This window comes from Chrysemys picta, chromosome 7, assembly GCF_011386835.1.
Source record: "Chrysemys picta bellii isolate R12L10 chromosome 7, ASM1138683v2, whole genome shotgun sequence".
Lineage (NCBI taxonomy): Eukaryota > Metazoa > Chordata > Testudines > Emydidae > Chrysemys > Chrysemys picta.
The window spans coordinates 2,498,666-2,518,003 of NC_088797.1; the positions used below are offsets into that span (position 1 = coordinate 2,498,666).

Genomic DNA, 19,338 nt, shown 5'->3' on the forward strand with positions numbered 1-19,338 from the left:
TTTTTAATTGCCAGAAAAGTGAAAAACCCGTTATCTGATCTTTCAATTAGACCTGTTAACTCATGTTAAAACTACACAGTGCTTTGTCTTTCCTAGGATCTTACCTTGGGTTAACTAACATGTGGTAAGAATCCTTGTCCCTTGTGACGACACACCCTTTTTGTAAAGCTGGCCTTCAGAATTGTAATTCCCCTTGCTGTCTGGTCCACCCGGACCCTTCTCACTAAACGCTTAGCATTTTAATTCCAGTACCACCAGCCTGAAAAGTCATTCCAGCTGTATGGCAAAGCGCCTTTCTCATGAATCTAGTAGTGTTAACTAAACCTTGGCAGGCCAGAAAGGGACATGCACTCCTAACAAATATTTACAGATCAGATTCTGAGTAGCCCAGATCTTGTTTGTTTTGCAGATGTGCTGTTTGTAATGCCAGTAATGCGCTTCCTCCCTTTCTTTTCATTATTTTTCTCCTTTCTTGATCGTATTCTCCCCTCCTTGGTGTCCTTGATTTACATTTTAAAGGGAGGTTTTAATTCTGTTTTTATTGAATCTCTACAGTATTTATTGGGTTACATAGCTCCCTGAGCATCTTAGGCTTTCGTTGGTGTGCTTCATAATTATTTCTCGTATCTATAATTTACAGTCATTGTCAATGAGCTACCACCAGGTCTGCACTTGGTGAATTTGAGCCTAAGAGGAGAGATGCTCTTGTAATGAGGGCCAGATGAAAGACAAAATAATCCACACTTATCGCCAGAAGTGGTGGGGACATTGAAAGGAATGAAATGATCAAGGAGGTATCCCAGTCTCCCCAGATGCATAGCTTGTCTATCCCAATCAGTTCAGTCATGTCCTATCCTCTAGGTCAGATTAAGGCATTGTGCCTTGGGCCCCAGCTCCTGGAGTCACGTCACTCCACCAGAATCTCAGCTTTCATTTTAAAAAATGAGTGGATTCTAGGTCTCCTGGTTGAGGAGAAAAGCTGAAAAATCGGATCCAGGTGTATCCAATGCAGGGGTGTCTGCCTGAGTTTGAAAAGAGCCTGAAAAAATAGCTCTGAGAGGTGTGAACTGGTCTAGTCATCTCACTGGAGCATTAATTACAAGACCTAACACTCTGAGGTGGCCTCACCATCCCCTGCAGGGGCTCAGTGCATGACTGTAGAAGAGTCCAGCAGGCCCAGCTCAGCCATTCAACCTGATGCACCTCAGTTGCTGTGGTAAGAATTTGGGCAGGGGGAAAAGGGGCTGCTGGTGCCACTCCTGCCCCAGGGACAAAGGGACTCCTTTCACTCCTAAGGAGCAGAGTGGGGGCCCATGCCATAGCCCACCTCGCTGGAAGACAAGGAGGTGCGTGGCATTCCAAGTATTGGGGCAGAAGCTCTGTGCTGTGGTATGCTGAGAGCCCCAGGTTGCCTTACTTGAACCCTCACCGCCCCACCAGAGAACATGTGGGTTGCACATAATGCATGGTACACTTGGGGTTTCTAGCTTCTACACATCCCTTTGCTGCTACCAGAGTGACTTGCCCATCAACGGGGATTTGTGTGATCCAGAGACGCATCACATCCTTTGCTAGACTAAAAATGGCTATCTCAAACTTTCTTGATTACATCTGTGCCTGCAACTCGGTGCCTGCGAGATGAACTGGAAAGCGGTGATACTGATGAAGATTAAACGAGCAGAGGGCGAAACCTGAGCTGAATTTTTGGAGGATAATTAGTGAGACTGGTACTCCTAAGGAGAGTATTGTATTTTACTTTCTTCTATTATCTGTGCGTTACTGGGGGAAGGCTGGGCAATTCTCTCCTGCTCCTGCTCTAATTAAAAGGTCTCTCTGGGTAAGGGTTGGAATGTTATGAAGGAGCAATAAATTAACCGGTGTGCGTTCTCTGCACTGAGCTCCAGGTGTAACGGTAAATAAGTCTCTCTCTCTCTTGCAGAAATTGAAAACCTTTAAGCACCTGCTGCTGCTGCCACAGTGAAGAAACTGTTGCTTTTTCTATTATAAATGCCAATTTTTAGGGGCTTGCAACAGCCACTTTCTTTCACCAGAGGGGGAAGCTGAGTGCAACGGTGTTTGCACCTTTAAATCAGTTGATGTTATGGAAAATGCGAAAGCACGGTTGGATGACCTCATCTTCGCTGAGGATATTGACCTGCTTAATTCAACACCTGGCTGAATGGACCCAGCTTTGGGCGGACACAGCACAATAAGCTGGTTTGTTTATCAGCCTGGGGAAGGCAAAATCTAGGGTTGTCAATGTCTCCAAAGTTACCATCAGTGCAGGTGGAGAAACGCCAGAAGAAGTCATTCGTTTTACCGCTCTAGGGAGTGAGACATACCGTGAGGGTGATACCGTTCTAGATGTCGAGCAGCAACTATCAAAAGAAGCTAGCAACTTCCACAAGCATCATGTCTGTCATCCTTCATGAAGCAGTCATGGAAATTGAGACGATCGACTCATTCCCAAGTAAATGCCCGCAGAAGCTTTTCAGATTCTCCTGGAAAGAATCTTTTACAGTATCCGAAATTCTAAAGAGCTCAAACCAGCCTAAAAGTATCGAACACGGCAAGGATACCCTTGAAGGATGCCACCATGTGCTTATGTTCACCAACAGGACTTACACATCAAGTGAGAATGGACTCCATCTGGACAGAGAAAAAGAGGGCGACCTAGAGAAACATTACGCAGAACAGCAGAGAAAACAAGCTAAATCTGTCAACATAGCTCTCAGAAGCTTGAACAGACCAGCACAGGACCGAAATACATGGTGGAAACTGGTGGCCACCCTAAGCGCCTGAGGGGCACAGGAGGGTAAAGCCGCTGGTTCAGAATGCTGCATGCAGTACTGCTCTGTGTCCAGATGTTAACCAGATGGATTGTTGGACGAGGGCAAGGACAAGGTAGGTCTCTGCTGGTGTCAGAGGGAAGGGGAAGGAATCCCCATCCCCTGCAGTCCAATGAGCAGCAGGAGAGCCACTTAAGGCAGTTACTGCATCCCACAGGCTGCCTTGGCTTTTGTGCCCCAGGGTAGGCTAGTTAGCACCTCTGCGTAGTCACAGATCTGCAGGCCTTGCATCACAACTCCTTCACCCACAGAGCTCCTCCATCAGACCCAAACAGGGCCTTAAGGGAAAGACAGCACACAGGGAATGGAGCTGGTCAGGCAAGGGACGGGGCAGGGCTCGAGAATCTGCTAATCTTCCTGGCCTCCTTCCCTTCAGAAGGGCTAGGGGCTACTGAAGCTTCAAGGATACAGTGTCAACTGCGTCACATTCTCCCAGGCTGCTGTGGCACCTGGGGAAAGGCAGCGCACAGCTTTCTACTTGGGCTGGGCGCGGGAAGGGAAGGTTTGTTCTGTAAGTCTCAATCGATTTTTTTCCCCTTTAAGTGGAACTCATGCATACTGTAAACACTTAGAGCAGAAAGCACATGCCCTATTGAATTTTCATAGGTAAGTGTTTCAAATCCAGATTTCCCCAAAGCTCCAGACATGCATTATTTACAACCCTGACTAATAATGTAACAAAGCTGTATGGTATTAAAATTGTTCCATAAAATATTAGAATTATTACTTTTGGGGAGCTTGACTTAAGGTGCACAATTTATATGAAACAATATGAATTATTTTCTGTTACAAAACTATTCAGTATGGGCTATGTGTATTACAGTTATTAATCTTTCTATTTAAATGCAAATTTTCCCTTGCAACTCAGAGCTAAAGACACTTTTTAGACAACTAATAAAACACAACTTTGATCTTCTGATTTATCCATCAGGGAGATGCCTTTTTTTAGTTGTGTTTAGTATGTCTCTGGCAGAATGCACTGTTCTTTTATTGCACAGACGCTTTCTTCATAAATACATTTTTAAAAATCATGGTGTGTTGAAAAATAAAATGCACATTTGGGGGTATTTGGACAATCCTTAGGCTTGTAAAGTTGTTTTGTTTTTATTATAGAGAAAAATCTAATGTAAAAATGTAATCTCCTCTTTGTGGGCAGGTTATCCCCTGCAAACAGGGCAGGTAATTAACCACTGGAACAATTTACCTAGAGGTGTGCTGGATTCTCATCGTTTGAAGTTTTCAAATCAGGATTGAATATCTTTCTAAAAGATCTGCTTTAGCTCAAACAGAAGTTTTGGGCTGGATGAAGGAGTTACTGGGTGAGGTTCTTTGACCTGTCTCTGACCTGTCTGGTCAGACCAGATGAGCATAATCCTCTCTTCTGGCCTTAATCTATCCATTTATGAAACAGGAGCTTGTTAACCTGCATATTTGTTCTGTTAACTCCAGAGTGTAGCTGCAAAAGGACGTTGCATGTCAGCTCCATTGCAAATACTCCTCCAAAATACCAAATCAGCAAATCCTTGAGGTAGGTGTGAGCAGCTCATTCTGCTATGTGGCAAATATGCCAGAAATATTGGTCACTTTCTCTTTTTTTACCCCTCTTCCTTTTTTGTTTTAAAGTTTAAAGATATGATGTAACTCCATGCTCGTTCCTATGAGACGTATTTTTAAAAGTTGCCACATTGCAAGAGACCAATGGTCCATGCCATCAGTGCCGGGTTTACAATGGTGTCACGGTGCTGGGCCCACCTTCAGAGGGGGCCCCGGCCCCTGGACTCTGCTCCACCTATGCAATGCCTCAAGGCTCCACCTGCCACTCGCTCCTCTCCGCCCTCTGCTCGCTCCTCTCTTCCCCTCCCACTGTGTGAGCAGTGGGTGGGTCCTGGGGGGGGGGGGGGGGAAAGAGGCTGAGTGGCGGCAGGGCCTTGGGAGCGAGCAGGGGTGGGGAGGCGACAGTTCCAGGCGCTGGGGCCCACAAAATATTAATCCGGCCCTGCATGTCATCCAGTGTCTAATCTGTGACCGTTGCCCATGCCAGATGCTTCTGGGGGCTTCCATATGCATGTAACAGCACAACATTATGCTAAAGGAAACAATATTTCTGACCCTAGCAGGTAATCAATTGATCCCCTGAAGCATGAATGATAGCCTGAAGTCATAACGACGGCTAACTCCCGCCAACTCTTGCTCAGACAAGTAGTGCTATTACCCAAGCAGCCCCAAGGACTACTCCCATAATAAGTTTGTAGCACCTGGCTGCTGGTTACCACTAGCCTACATTAGCAAAGGAGATGGAAAGCCATGCTGGTATCTACTGTCCTTTCTTGGAGTCCTGAATTAGCATAGCACTTCATTATAAAATGGAGTCAGATGTTCTGTGAAATCTCATATACTGGTGGTACAAATGGTTGGAGTTCCTGCCAATTTTCTCCCAACTATCTTCTGTGGGACACTGGAGGGTGCTGCATGCTTTTGTCCTTTTTGGTATTGCATACCTCTGTTTGCTGGATGTCCCACTCCCTGTTATTTTTAGCATTAGTAACCTGGTGGAAGCAGCTCACCAGATCAGCCAATGAAAATACAGGTAATTGAATAGGTTAAAGCAGTGAGCAGTGTTATAATTAACTGAATATATTAGGCATTTTCCCATTCTGACACCTTGCAAGAATGAAAGTTTAATGAGAACAGCGAGAGGCCCAGAAGTAATCCATTTTCATGGTGGAGATTGTAATGAAGGTGTGAAATGATGCACAGTAACTTAAACCTGTCTGTAGCAGCCTCACTTCTTGTACAGTTGGGCTCTGCCAGACTTTAGAAACCGATAAATTGCATATACGTTCTTCATAACTTCTGGAACTGTACTAATACAGAGTGTAATACATCATTCACTGAATGCTCCAGCTAGAGTCCAGGGTCATAAAAGTTGGTAGGGACTGAGCTGTGAAACCAAACATTTATTGGCAATGAATACTAAGAGGAATGTAACCAAGTGAACGCTCTATTTGTGCACCATGGAAAAGAGGGTCAGATACTGCATGTGTGGTTGCAAGGCAGTCATCAATTTTGAAATGGCATCAGGCACGTCTCTGCAATCCATACTCATCAGTCTGAGCCGTTTGCCGCATTCTAATAGAAAACCACTAGTAATGATTATTATTTACTCTTTGTCTGGCCACAGCAACTCGGAGACCTAACTATGGGTCAGGACCCCTTTGTGCCAGCGGCTTAACCAACACAAAACAAAATGACGATCCCTCCTTAGCTTTTAGACTACGTCTGAGACAAGAGATAACCGGTGGATAGAGCCAGACAGATGGGGGAGTACAAAGAAACAGTGAGACGGTGTTGGGCAGCACGACGGGCAGTGGTCTCTGCATACCAGCAGCCTAGCGGTGGTCACTATTTTTGTAGGTCTTACGGAAAAGGAGAGTTTTGAAGGGTTCATTGCAAATCTGCCAAGGAGGTTGCAATGAATTACCATAAAGATGTCCATTTACCTATTTGCATCGGGAGATTCCACGGCTGTTTATTAACATATAATACAGAAGTAACAGCTATACACACCAGGCGGCCCTCTGCAATAAAATCCTGTCATTCTTGGCTGTGGTGCAATCTGTCTGCCTTAATTTCCAGGTGGGATGTCACAGCAGGGTGAGATTCACCCAGGCATGGCGGGCCAGCGCCAAGCATGAATTCCACCCACGATTTGAATTCTGGTCATGGCTGCTTTCCCCAGGGCTTCAGTCTTGGCCGCAGGGATTTCCAGTGCAGAAGCAGGGTGGCTTGGTCCCAGAAATGAGTAAATTCTTGGTTGATCCAAACATACTCTGCCATGGGTGTGTAACCTATGCAGCCATCATGTAGCTCTCTCATAGAGGTTTGAGTCTGCGACTGGCTTTACGCTTTGGCCCTGGGCCTTGTAGCTGAGAAAGGAGAGGCTCGTACTTACCTCCTAAGAGGTTGGGGGTTTGTCCCTGCTAAAGGCATGAGAAGCAGAACCCTAGGGCTGAATCTGAATCTCTGTTCCCATGGCAACGCACACGGGAGACTTTAGGATCCTCCGCTCTGAAGCCTCCAATACCGTAACTTCAATACAAAGCATAGCCTCCTTGACTTAGTGGGATACATAGATTCATAGTGTAAAGGTAATAGGAACTTTGGAGTGGGAACCAAAGTTACCGACAGTGTGTGTGTGTGTGTGGGGCGGGGAATTATTATGTAGTGAGCCTTATCAGCACAGGCACATTGCTTCAGCACGGGGAGCTGGGCAGGCAAGCCAGCACCACCTGTATATATGGTTCTCAGTTAAGAAGTTAAGTAAAGTGTTTACTGTTAATTTAAAAGTCTCCAGTATCTTTTCTGATGTTATAACAGCAAGGTGGCAACCAGCTATTAGATGGCGTCAGAACAAACTACAAGTAAGAAAAGAGCAGAACAAGCCAGGAAAAACACAAACAGAAATGGACCAACTACAGGCTCCAGGAAAGTTAGTGACTGAAGGAAATGCAGTGGGAAACTGGAGAGCCTGGAAGCAGGGTTGTGAGTTGTACAGCATCACGAGTGGTTCAGGCGAAAAAGATGAATGGCTGCAAGCAGCGTTATTTCATCATGTGACAGGTGAAGAAGCAAGAGAGGAACTGAATACTTTTCAATAGGATGGTGCAGAAGATAAAGAAAAAATACAGGGCTTAAAGAATAAGTTTGAGGCATACTATGCATCACAAAGAAATCTCATGTGTGAGAGGCAAAAAGTTTTCGGCAGAAGTCAAAGAGATGGGGAAAGTATAAAGCAACATGTGACTGATTTAAAACTGGCAGGACAATCCTGCAAATGTGGAGACCTGTTTGAATTGCTTCTTAAAGACCCCAATCGTGTGTGGCATTACATCTGACTCAGTGCAAGTCAGGCTGTTGGGGGAGATTAATTTAACCCTTGAATGTGCTGTGGACATATATCATGCAGATGAAATGGCTACAAAACAATTGAAAGGACTGGGTGAACTGGAAACACGTGCATACCCTGCAGCATAAGTCCACCTTTAGTTAGCACCCAGACATGCTAATAAAAGCCGGTGATCCAGAGAGATGACAACAGAGCAGTCAGACACAACTAAGGGCCAGGGCTGTGCTATAAGGAGCTGTCTGACGTAAGGGGGATCATGCTGAAGATCTGGCAAACGGAATCATTTGGCCAAAGGTGCAAATCTGGAAAGGAAAAGTCCCAGGACAAACAGATGCGCCATTGCAAGATCTGTTCCTCAGTATGCCGAGTACTGGATTTGCTCGGCAATGATCACAAAACCTCGAGTTTGAAACAGATGCTGGGGCACAAGCCCATGTGATGTCTGTAACATTATACAGCACTTGAAGGGCCAAATGAATTCACAGCTTGGATTTCTGGCTGACAGCCTCTTTGGGAAAAACTGCACGTGTGGTAAATGGAACTTGGTCTGTGAGTGTCGGGGCAAGAAAGACTTGCTGGGATTTCAGGTGGTGGAAAGTTTACACGTAGAGCAAAGAGTCAGTATGGTAAAGGAAGAACCAGCAGATGACTGGGACAGATTTAAAGAATACAAGGATATATTTGAAGGTTTAGGTGCTTGCCAGGTAAGCACACCATAAAGATGAACTCACCTGTAATTCATGCACCTCGTAAAGGTCCAAGTGGCATTAAGGGGCAAAGCAGAAAAAGAATTGCACCGTGTGGAACAGTCGCAAGTAATAACAATAAGGCAAGAACCTCCAAAAATTGTTCAGTTCTATAGTAATGTAGACAAACCAGGTCAAGATGAAATAAGAATATGCCTGGATCCAAGAGATATGAATAAAGTGAAGGGAACATTCTCGGTTATCTACAGTAGAAGAAATCACAAGCAGCTTAGCAAAAAGATGTAGTTTTCACTGTCTTAGATGGATTTTGGCAAATACAGCTGGATGACAAAAGTCCTTGACTCTGCATTTAGCAGGTAGAGGCGTCCTTTTGGCATCTGTTCAGCTCTTGAAGAGTACCAAAGAGTGATCCAACCGACTCTTGAAGATCTGGAAGGTGCTGAATGTTATATAGATGACATACTGGTGTGGGGAGCTCCCAGACAAGAACATGATGAAAAAGCTCCAGGGAGTTCTAGACAGGTGTTGTGAAAGGAAGCTGCGACAGAACAAGAGGAACGCAAATTGGGTCTGACAGAGATAAAATATTTGGGAGCACTCTAGACAGAAAAAAAAAAAGCTCTAATACCTGACAACTCAAAAATTGCTACAAAAACTGAAAGGGCTTTGCAGATCTGCCAGGCTGATTCGCACCCTGGGAAACTTATCCCACACATGTCAACAGTCATAACTGTCAAGTTCGCCTGGATGATTATTTGAAATAAATAATAATGCATTTGCAAGGTATGGCATACCTGATGAATTCATTAGTGACAATGGACAACAATTTTGCTCCAGAGACTTTAAAACATTTGCAATGCAATGGGGCTTTATTCACCAACCAACAGGTCCATTATTTGCAGAACCAACAGGCATGGACGAGAGAGCAGTTCAAACTGTAAAAAGGATTCTAAAAACTCTAGCTTGGATAACACAGATCCCGGTCTTAGTGCCGCAGGCTATCAGAATACACCTATGGGAGAATTCGGATCTCCTGCTTAACTAAGGACCAGATTGCTGACTTCATCACAAATATTGAAACCCAAGCTGATTCAAGGAGACTTACAAACTAACCTAAAGTTGAGACAAGGAAAGTAAAACTTTTTTCTTTGACAAAAGTGCAAAGCCTTTATCACCACTGGAAAATGGAGGGACTATTTGTATTTGTCAAAAGGAAGTATGAAAACCTGCAAAGGAGACTGACCAATGTGCTGCTCCAAGATCTTACCTTGTTGAGATAGAGGAAGGAGATGTGTATAGAAGAAACAGAAAAAATTTTAGAGCACTAAAAGACTGGGGGAGGGGAATGAAAATATAGAAAAACAGACACTGTGTCAACATCCAGCTCAGAAATGCAAGCAATGCCAGACCAGTCTGTTGATTCTACTCAGTCTTCAGGGGTCAATTCAAATACCGGGGGGAAAGGGACATTGATGCTGCTGTTACTACTGCTAAAGGCAGAGAGCTAAGAAAAGCTGCTAGATGCTAGACTCTTCAAGCATTCAGATTAGAGTTATGGATGCTAAATTAAGTTGATAACGTTAAATAAAGTTGAAAGGTAGTTAAACGATCTGTATGTCGTTAAAAAATAAGAGGCGATGTAATGATAGCAATAACTTCGGAGTAGGAGCCAAAGTTACTCAGTGTTGGATGGGAGGAATTATGATGTAGTGGACCTTATCAACGGACACACATTACTATGGCACTTGGAGCCAGGCAGGCAAGCCAGCACCGCCTATCTGTATGGTTCTCAGTAACAAGTGGTTACTGTTAAAAAGTCTCCTGCCGCTTTCTTTCTGTTGTAAGAGCAAGTTGGCAACAGCTATTCCATCGAGATTCCAAGGCCAGAAGGGATCATGGGGCCATCCAGTCTGACCTTCTGTATAACACAGGCCAGAGACCTGCCCCAAAATAATTCCTAGAGCATCCAATCTTGAGTTCAAAATTGTCAGTGATGGAGACTCCATTACACCCTGTGGTCAATTGTTCTAATGATTAATTACCTTCACTGTTAAAAATGTGCCTTGTTTTCAGTCTGAATTTGTCTAGCTTCCACTTCCAGCTGTTAGATTGTGTTAGACCTTTCTCTGCTCGACTGTAAAGCCCGTTATCAAATATTTATTCCCCATGTAGGTACTTATTGACTGTGAACAATCACCCCTTTAATCTTCGCTTTTAAGATAAATAGATTGAGCTCCTCAGGTCTGTCACCGTAAGGCAGGCATGACTCCCATGAGCAAAGTTAAGCGTGTTCATAATGCAGGCAGGATTGGCGCCTTAGTAGTTAAGCTATATACGTTTTACATGGCAGCATATGGGAAGGTTTATAAACGTGGTTGTGGAGGATTACCATTCCAGCTGTCTTGCAGGAAATAGCCTGCCCTGAATTCATGCCGTAACATCAAGATCCTGTAAGAAAGAAGATCATCTTATGGTTCTAGGACACTGTATGATAAGCGGCAAATGCCTGTTTTGCCATATGGTGTATTGATTATGGGCTAAACCTAGAGACATACTGAGCACCGGCAGCTCTCCGTGGTGCTCATGTTGCTGTTAGCACTTCTCGGGATCTGGCACAATACGCTGCAAGCAATATCTACTGGAAGTACATGTAAACATTCCATTAGCTTTATGTGTCTTCTGCAGGTCTTCTACAGTGTCGTTAAATGATCTAACTGCGTAGTTAAGGCATATGACCACATGAGCAAGAGTCTATTGCACCTATTGATAATATGGTATAGTTATTTAATGGGCACATGTAAGTTATTTTTTCATAAAGAGAGCAAGGGATCCCTTGGCATATCATAGTAAAGATCAAGAAGGATATAAGTGCAATTAATGAAATCACAGAAATGCAAAGTAAGCAAGACGTGCATGATGCAAAGTGCAGTAGAATATGGTAGGTATATTACTTTTGTGTAATATACTGCTTCTCCTATGTGAATGCACAAGAGGCTGTATTGGAGTATGAATTAACACGTGAAAGCTTCTTTTTCAATGGCAGTTTCCTCAACTGGGTTTCTCAGAATTTTTCTTTGGTATCCTGGGTTAGACAGTAAAAGTCAGCTGCCTAATTCTAAATGGTTGGAGCTGTCACTTTGAGATTCCCATTTACTTTTTCATTACAGTGAGAGCACATATTGTCCTGCATTATTTTTCATCGGACTTTCCCTAGGGATGCAGGCAACAACCAGTGATAGTTTCTTTTTTTATTATTCTAGTTTAATATTTTTTCAAGGAGGAATGTACAGAGGCACCGAGTCTAAGGAGTGTGTGGGAAAAATAAAAAGCTGATTACACAATAAAACAATAACTTTGCTGTCAAGGGGCCGATCCCACTTCTTCAGAAGTTAGCAACAAAACTTCAACTGACTGAGACTACACTAGAAAATGTTATGTCCCTTTGCCAGCAACATCAGAACTGGGTTTCATAGTACGGTGGCAAAAAATGCCTGAGTCTACCTACATAGTTGTAAGTACAGCTGAGCGAATAATTGATTATTGTTTTTTAGGTTGGTTTGACCCAAATGAATGTTTTTGTTTTGTTTTTGGGGCATTTGGGGTATTTTTCATCTTTTTTAAAAAAAGCTATATTTTTAAACAAAACGAAAAGTCAAAATGTTGTGAAATGGTTTAAATTAAACGTTTTCACCTTTTAAAAAAATGTATTTTTTTTTTGCAGGCCAAAGTTATTTTTTGAATTTGTGAATAGTTTCAGTGCCCTGAAAAAAGCAGTTTTCGTGGATATACAATTCACCAAAGCATTCCACACAGCTCCACTTGTAAGGCCCTTATCACCATTGTATTCAAGGACCTCCCTGTGAAAAAGAACAAATTCTTTCCCTTCTGGCCCTGTCAGGGGAACTTGAAGCATAGCAGAAATGTGTGGGCAAGGGGACAGCAGAGCTGTGTTTTGCATTTAGTTGGTGGGGTTTATTTTTTGCGGTAGTGAGTTCCACAGTTTAGGCCCTGCTCTCATGCCAATTCCATCTCCAGCATCCCAGGCCTCCCGCTATTAGGCAACAATGTTGTACAGACTACTTAGGTATAAAGCATCCCATTAGCATTTCGTCTGACAAATGAAACAACTGGAGTTTATTTCATTTGTCTGTCCAGAATGGGTGACATTCATGACATTATTTTGCCAACGGCTTTTGTCATCGTGAGCTTGTAGGGATTGGTGCAGAGTTTTGAAACCAAATAAAAAATTGACATTTTTATTCACCAGTCAAAACAAACAAACAAAAAACAAGAGGTGAGACTGAAATTGACATGGGACCTTTTGGGGACACACATTTTCCAGAACAGAGTCAGAATACTCAGCTCCCGGGCACTGACCAAAACCAAAAGGGAAAATGGAGTTCAGTGACTTTCACTGGAGCGGACCCTGTAAACTCCACCTCAGCATCCTGCTGCCATAGAAAGAAGAGGAGGAGGAGATTTTAAAACTAAAAGTGACTGTATTAAAAACTATAGGAGGAATCTGGGGTCGTATGTGAGAACTTTCTCCTGCAGAATAGAAATGTGTTCCATAAACACAATTCTAGTTTCATTCTCCTTTGGAAAGGAACGGTAAATCATTCCTCTGATCTCCAGTCTAATTGTTAACTTGGTGAATATTTCTAAAGGTATCTTCATCTATTTTGCTAACAAAAACATATTTTCCCTGCTACAAAAATATATTTGTGAGACAGGTTGTGGAATGGAATCATTTTATCAGTGCTGGTAAACAATTTGATCATCTTTATGAAAGCGTTTTGCCAATGTTTCCTCTGGGTTCTTGAGAGAAAAAAATACAATGCTGTTCTCTTTTTGAACAATGAATAAATTGAGTCCCTGTGCACTGAAAAATAGAAAGTGCTCTTGCAACTTTCACTTCAAAATAGTGTTTACCGTCTGTTTAAAGACAGCACACAAAAATAAAGCAATGCAAACAGCATGGCTACACTTAATGGCCTGGGGTCCTCACATTGTATTTCAGCTTATATTATTCTGGAGATAAGAATCTTTAAATACCAAGCGACATACAGCCTACAAACATTGTACTGGCGTTCTTGTATGCTATCATAGCTACTGGTTCATCCGCTTGTCCTTGTGTTGGCAATTTAATTTTAATCCAGTGTAATAATAAAAGAGCATATTACTGGGGAAAACAAGCTTTTTGTTATCCAAGCTCCTGATAGTTTTGAGTAAATGAAATGCATTTTCTGTTGACAATAGCAGGCTATCTTTAGTTCTTGCAGGACAAGCAACCTCTATGATGAACACATAAAATAGGGCTGCTAATGTATTTACCACTACCAGCCCAGACGTACAAGATTTATAACTCTTACTCGGGAACAGATTCTGATCCCTGGACTCAGACTGTGCAGGACGTCACCCAGCAGTCCATGGCTGTGATCCAGGAAAGCCCTTAAGCACGTGCTTCACTTTCACCACGAGTAATCCTCTGGCCTGCATGAATTCCACACTCCAGGCACTTCAATGGGAATCCAAAGTTAAGCATGTGCTTATGTGCCCTGCTGGACTGGGGCCAATATGAACAAGGGGATTGTGGATCTTCCCTCAGGGTTCTCAAACGTATGCTACAGGCTAATGCCTCTCTGGAGAATTCTCAGCCCCCTGAGGATGTTGTAATTGCTTCTACCAGCAGTGATGGAGAATCGGGCTGACAGTAACCAGGCTTCCTTTGGATAAGCAAAAGCACCCTAACATTTAAAAAGAAGTTGGTAGTGCAGGCATTTATCATCCAAAGAGCAGCTTGCCGTCTTTAATGGCCAGCGGAGAGCATGGCGATCGTTCACTTACTGGCTTGAGTTGGGATCTAATTCTCTGCGATTATTAAGAGTTTCTGCAAGACTCTGAGAAAATAATGCTGCATATTTTGGTTCCTTGCTTTCTTTGTATTCTGAGTTGTAGTAAATAAACCCCAGGACTCCCTGCGCTGGCTTCAATCCCCACCTTGCGTGTTCCTGACCAAGGGCATAAAGGGAGTGGACATTCGCTTTGCTGACATCCTGTCAAGGTCAGTCCAAACACAAACTCATTTGCTTGTACAAATACTATAGACTTTGTCAAGCCAAAGGCGCCGTGTGAGCATGTCTATCTGCTGTGCCCACGCGACACGCACGTTCCGTTATTGACATGTGCAAATGACTATACATGCAAATGCAGAGGCCAGGTTGAGGCTATTAAGAAAATGGGGAGGAGCATTTTAGTTATCAAACTGAATGCTCAACTGAAGCATTTTTAAATTGAGTCCCTGCTCCCAGGCTCAAGACAATCTAGCTCCTCATAGCAGCCTGATGTAGGAATGTCAAGACGTTTGTCCTAAACTCCAAGTTTTTGCCAATGAATACAGGGTGGAGGCATTATAATCATAACAGAAATCTAATAATAGACTTCAAGCTGCATGGTTTGAGTCAAGATTTTGAACACCCTCAAACTTAGGGGTGTTCAAGCCTGCTCTGGTTTGGATCTACCCACTTATGGGAAAGTCCTATAACATTGAATAAGGATAAAACCAATTGAATTTAACATAAATTACTCTGAAAACCAGCAGTATTTAATAGAGGATCGGAGCCCTTTCTGAATGAGATTTGTAAAACCATCCTAGAGAATTTGATAGCAGGAGTCTTATTTGCTATAAAAATGTATAGGTTTGTTCAAAACCCCTATGGAAAGTGTTTGTCATTCTCTATTAAATGATATAGGACACATTCTCTATTCAATTATAAAGGATGCAGTTTCATCTTCCACTTCAAATACGCAAAGGTGAATCTCCATCATCAAAGCAGGTGGCCTCCAGCTCTCCACAGTTCTTGTACCGGCAAGAAGCATGGTCATTCCTTGCCCAATCCTCTGTAATAGTACTTTTATAGCTATTTATATGTAAAGTGGCTAGTCAAGAGAGAGATTTCTAGTCATTGCAATGGACCCTCATGGGATGTAGTTGAAGGATGGAAGGGAACTATTCCTAATCTTCATCTCTTCTATCCATCATTCAGCCAGAGCTTCCCGGCCCACCTCCCCACCCCTCTCTAACAGATGAAGCCCCATGCAGGACATGGTCAACCCCCACTGTCTTTACTTGGAGTTACTTGTCTCCTGTGATGGAGGAACAGGGCCTGGGAAACCATTTCAATGTACAATGGATGCCCGAGTTGTGGATCCCCTGCCACAGTCTAGCAACGCTGTGTAGGTGATTGATTCGTGGGTATTGCACAAGCATCACACTTACTCACATAGCACAGCGTGCTGTGGAATTGGTGTGACACCTGACAGTAGGGTGAGGGTGAGTTCTAGCCTCATAGTCTTTGTAAATCTACTGGCTTCAGGGGGACTGCCCAGGGGACAGGACCCCTTAGGGATAAAGTTAGCCCTGGATTTCTGCTCCACCGTATCAGCCGTGTTATTGCCCTGAAGTTTGCACATAGGCAGGACCCTTTGCTTTCCTTACAGACATTGGACGAAAATACAATAAAAAGGTTACTTCCCCCACCCTCCCCTTAACGTGCCAGACATTAAAATAGAAATGATTAAATGGAAACAGCAACATGCGTCTGACGAAGTGGGTATTCACCCACGAAAGCTTGTGCTCCAATACGTCTGTTAGAGCACAAGTATCATCTAGTGGTTAAAGCACACTTGCTCTGAGACCTGGGGCCTCAGCCTCGTTGTTCCTTAATTTCCCTATCAGTTATAATTTAATAATAATTTATTACCTGCTTCCACGTTAGTGTTCACCAAGGGCTTTGAGATCTTTGGATGGAAGGTGCTATAGAAGTGTGAATATTAGACCAGCCTTTAGTCTTATGTTACCTTTTGTCTTTGTGCATGTGTTTTATACGATGAGATTTTTTTTCCCCCCTACAGATTTGATCATTTGATTGTTTGGTTTGATGTGAAGTCTTTTTCGGTCGCTAATATCTGAGTTTCTGCTTCAGCTATTGCCAGGTACTGCAGTGTTTCCATATCACTGCACTTTGAATTGGACGTGTCATGTAAATGGATGGCCATTGTTTGAACACTGCCAGGACTGTGACTGTCAATATGATCCCAGGCATAGAGCCTCCTTTGATAAGCTTCAAGTAACATATATAAGAACCCCCCTTGCGTTTAGCAGTTATAGGGGAATGAGGCATTGCCAATGAAACGCACACCCTTACGCTGGCAGGTCACCACTTTGAATCCAGCATCGTTCTGTGGGCAGTAAAAGCTGTTTCCATCTAGTGGATGTTGGTGGACTGGCTGTGAGATGAGTTTGGAGGGTCTCAGGGCTTGTCTGTGCTAGAGAGGCACAGCTACGGATTGCCGCTGTGCCATTGTCGCGACGCTTCCTACCGCGACAGGAGGGGTTTTCTGTGGCAGGGTCAATCCACCCCTCCAAGAGTGGTAGTGAGGTCAACGTCTAGACTGGGGTTTAGGACAACCTAACTGTGGTGCTCCGGGGTGGACGTTTTTCAACTCCCTGAGCGATGTAGCTGGGTCGATCTAATTTTTCAGTGTAGACCAGGCCTCAGTTCAGTTCCCACATCACAAACTCTCCACCACACTTTGCCCTGGTTGACAGAGAGGCCAAAAAGTGGAAGCGCCATGGCAAGCAAACTACCCCATTAGCTGTAATGAAGAAAGTCTCTCCTTGGTGCCAGGGCAGTGTAGATGGGAAGGTTGCCCTGCAGCTACCCTGTAGATAAACAGAGGACTTCATTCACTTGAACTCTTTAACTAACTAGTGCATGAAAAGTCACAGTTGGAGCTGCACAAATCTTGCAAGCTATGCGCCACTTAAACGTTCGTTTGCATGCGTGCATGGGTATACTCTGCAGGGATCTGCACTACACTTGAGACTCAATCAGTCGGAGGGGAAGATTAATGAAGAATGGACTTTACTGGAGATCTGTGCAGCACCTAAAAAGAACTGCACCCCAGCTATCAATAAGCATTTGATCAAGTTTGAAGGCCTTGACATTCAGATAACAGATTGGGAAAGACCATCTGCAGTGGTGACTCCCTTTAATGTCACACCTTCCAGTTTCAATTTTCAACAGCACCGTTCTAGCCACGGCTCTGAAAGGCAGGCAACGTGTCATAAATGGACATCCTTGAAGTCTTTTTCCCACGATAAGCAAAGCAAACATCAACATAACATACCTTGCTACCAGTGCACGCTACTCAGGGTGGGGAATCAACATTCAACGTCAGTTCCTCTCTTCTTGAAATAATAATTTCTAATTCAGGATTTTCAAAGCTTCCCCCTAAGGTTACACTGTGATGTGCAATATGTTTGTGTACAGGCTGTGGGATGAATGTACCTTAGTACATTTCAATATTCTAACAGCTTCCTAGTTCCAGGTTCCCCTTGGAGTCCCTCAACAGGCACTGAGGATGTGTCATCTTTTGAGTCATCTCTTACTTGTAAAGCAATATCCTGTCATGAAAGCTGTTTTGTCTTTGACTCCCAGTACATAATGCTGTATTTCACATTCCTGTGACACAGGTTTTGTAGTGGGGAAAAAGACGAGTAAGGCTGCTTTGGGGCCTGGCTTTGTCTTTACACCTCTCGTTTGTCCCTCCTTTTCCATCGGGTATTCTCTTTGCCCCCTGCCCCACTGGGATCCCTGCCTTGTTGTGGCCCAGATGTTTAGAACAACACATGCTCTAAAGCTGAAAGGGAGCTTTGTGTGAGACGTGCTGCCCGGTTACTTGGAATGGATCTTAAACATTTGTGCTTCCCGGTGTTTATTTTCCTCGTTTAAATCTCCCTTTCGGGGGGTTCCGCTCAACCCTCTTCCCCACAGTGGCAGCGAGTTCAGACAGCTTTTCCCATTCGCAGCCCACAGGCCAGCCTCTGTGGTGGAAGTTTCCGTCGTGCTAAACGTCACCCCTGCGTAGGCCTGGTATTGGCCTCAGGGTGGGATTGGCCTAGGAGGAGTGGAATTCCTCGGCCTCCCTTCTCTCCTCACACATATCGGGCACTACTTGTGCTAGCAGCTCTGGTCCCACTGCTGTTGGAGAGACTGGAGAGGTCACTGAGAAGAGCCAGTTGGAAAATGAAAACAAGGTGCACAGAAACGTTTGCAGAATGTTTCCCTTCTTTTCTGACCAGCTCTGACGCTGATCGCTATGTCCCCTCTTCCCTGGCCAAAGGGGAGCCATCGCCAGGCTCTTCCGGTAGCTGGTGGGGACTGGGTCAGGCCTGGTAAGATGGAGGTGATGCTGAGAGAGGATGGGCAGTGGTGCGGAAACATCAAATGAGAGATTTTGCCCACGATCTTGGGGTATCACTAAGCTCATCCCTGCTCATAGATCCACAGAAGGCATCAACTGCCAGCAACGTCTCTCTGTGGCTGAGAGATTGTCTCTTCCTCTCAGCTATGGTACCGTACCCAGTCATCTGTACCTTCACTGGGCTTAAGCTTGACTTCTGCAATACACCCTAGCGGGGATTAAACTGGAAAAACCCTTCAGAAGCTCCAGTTGGTGCCAAATACAGCTGGTCACACTGAGCATGGCAGAGTGGCATGAGCAGATCATGCCCGTGTGATGCTCTCTGCACAGTGCAATTTAAAGTGCCTGGCCCTAGCTACCCAGCCCTCCATGGCCGAAGGCCTATTTCCAAGTTACCTGAACAATGGCTTCTCCCTCTCTGACTCCCCACGTGTTCTTCCAGAAAGCTTGACCTGGTGTCCCAAAGGTGAAGCTCAGAGATCACAGCCATAGGGACGGTTTCAGTAACTGAACAGCAGAAAAGAGCTAATGAGAACTGGAGGCCAGGCATAAGCGTGGGCCCTCACCTCTGGAATTTACTCCAGCCAGAAATACATTTCAGCCTCCA

The 19,338-nt window shown here is 44.2% G+C and overlaps 1 long non-coding RNA gene across 1 annotated transcript in view; it reads right to left on the reverse strand.

Annotated features, from left to right (window-relative positions):
• Positions 1-19,238, reverse strand: part of LOC135972518 (uncharacterized) — a 38,195-nt gene extending 18,957 nt beyond the window's left edge. Inside the window, exon 1 of the long non-coding RNA XR_010588985.1 lies at positions 19,128-19,238. This is a non-coding gene — a long non-coding RNA (uncharacterized LOC135972518). The remainder of the gene's footprint in view (positions 1-19,127) is intronic.
• Positions 19,239-19,338: the final 100 nt, after the last annotated feature.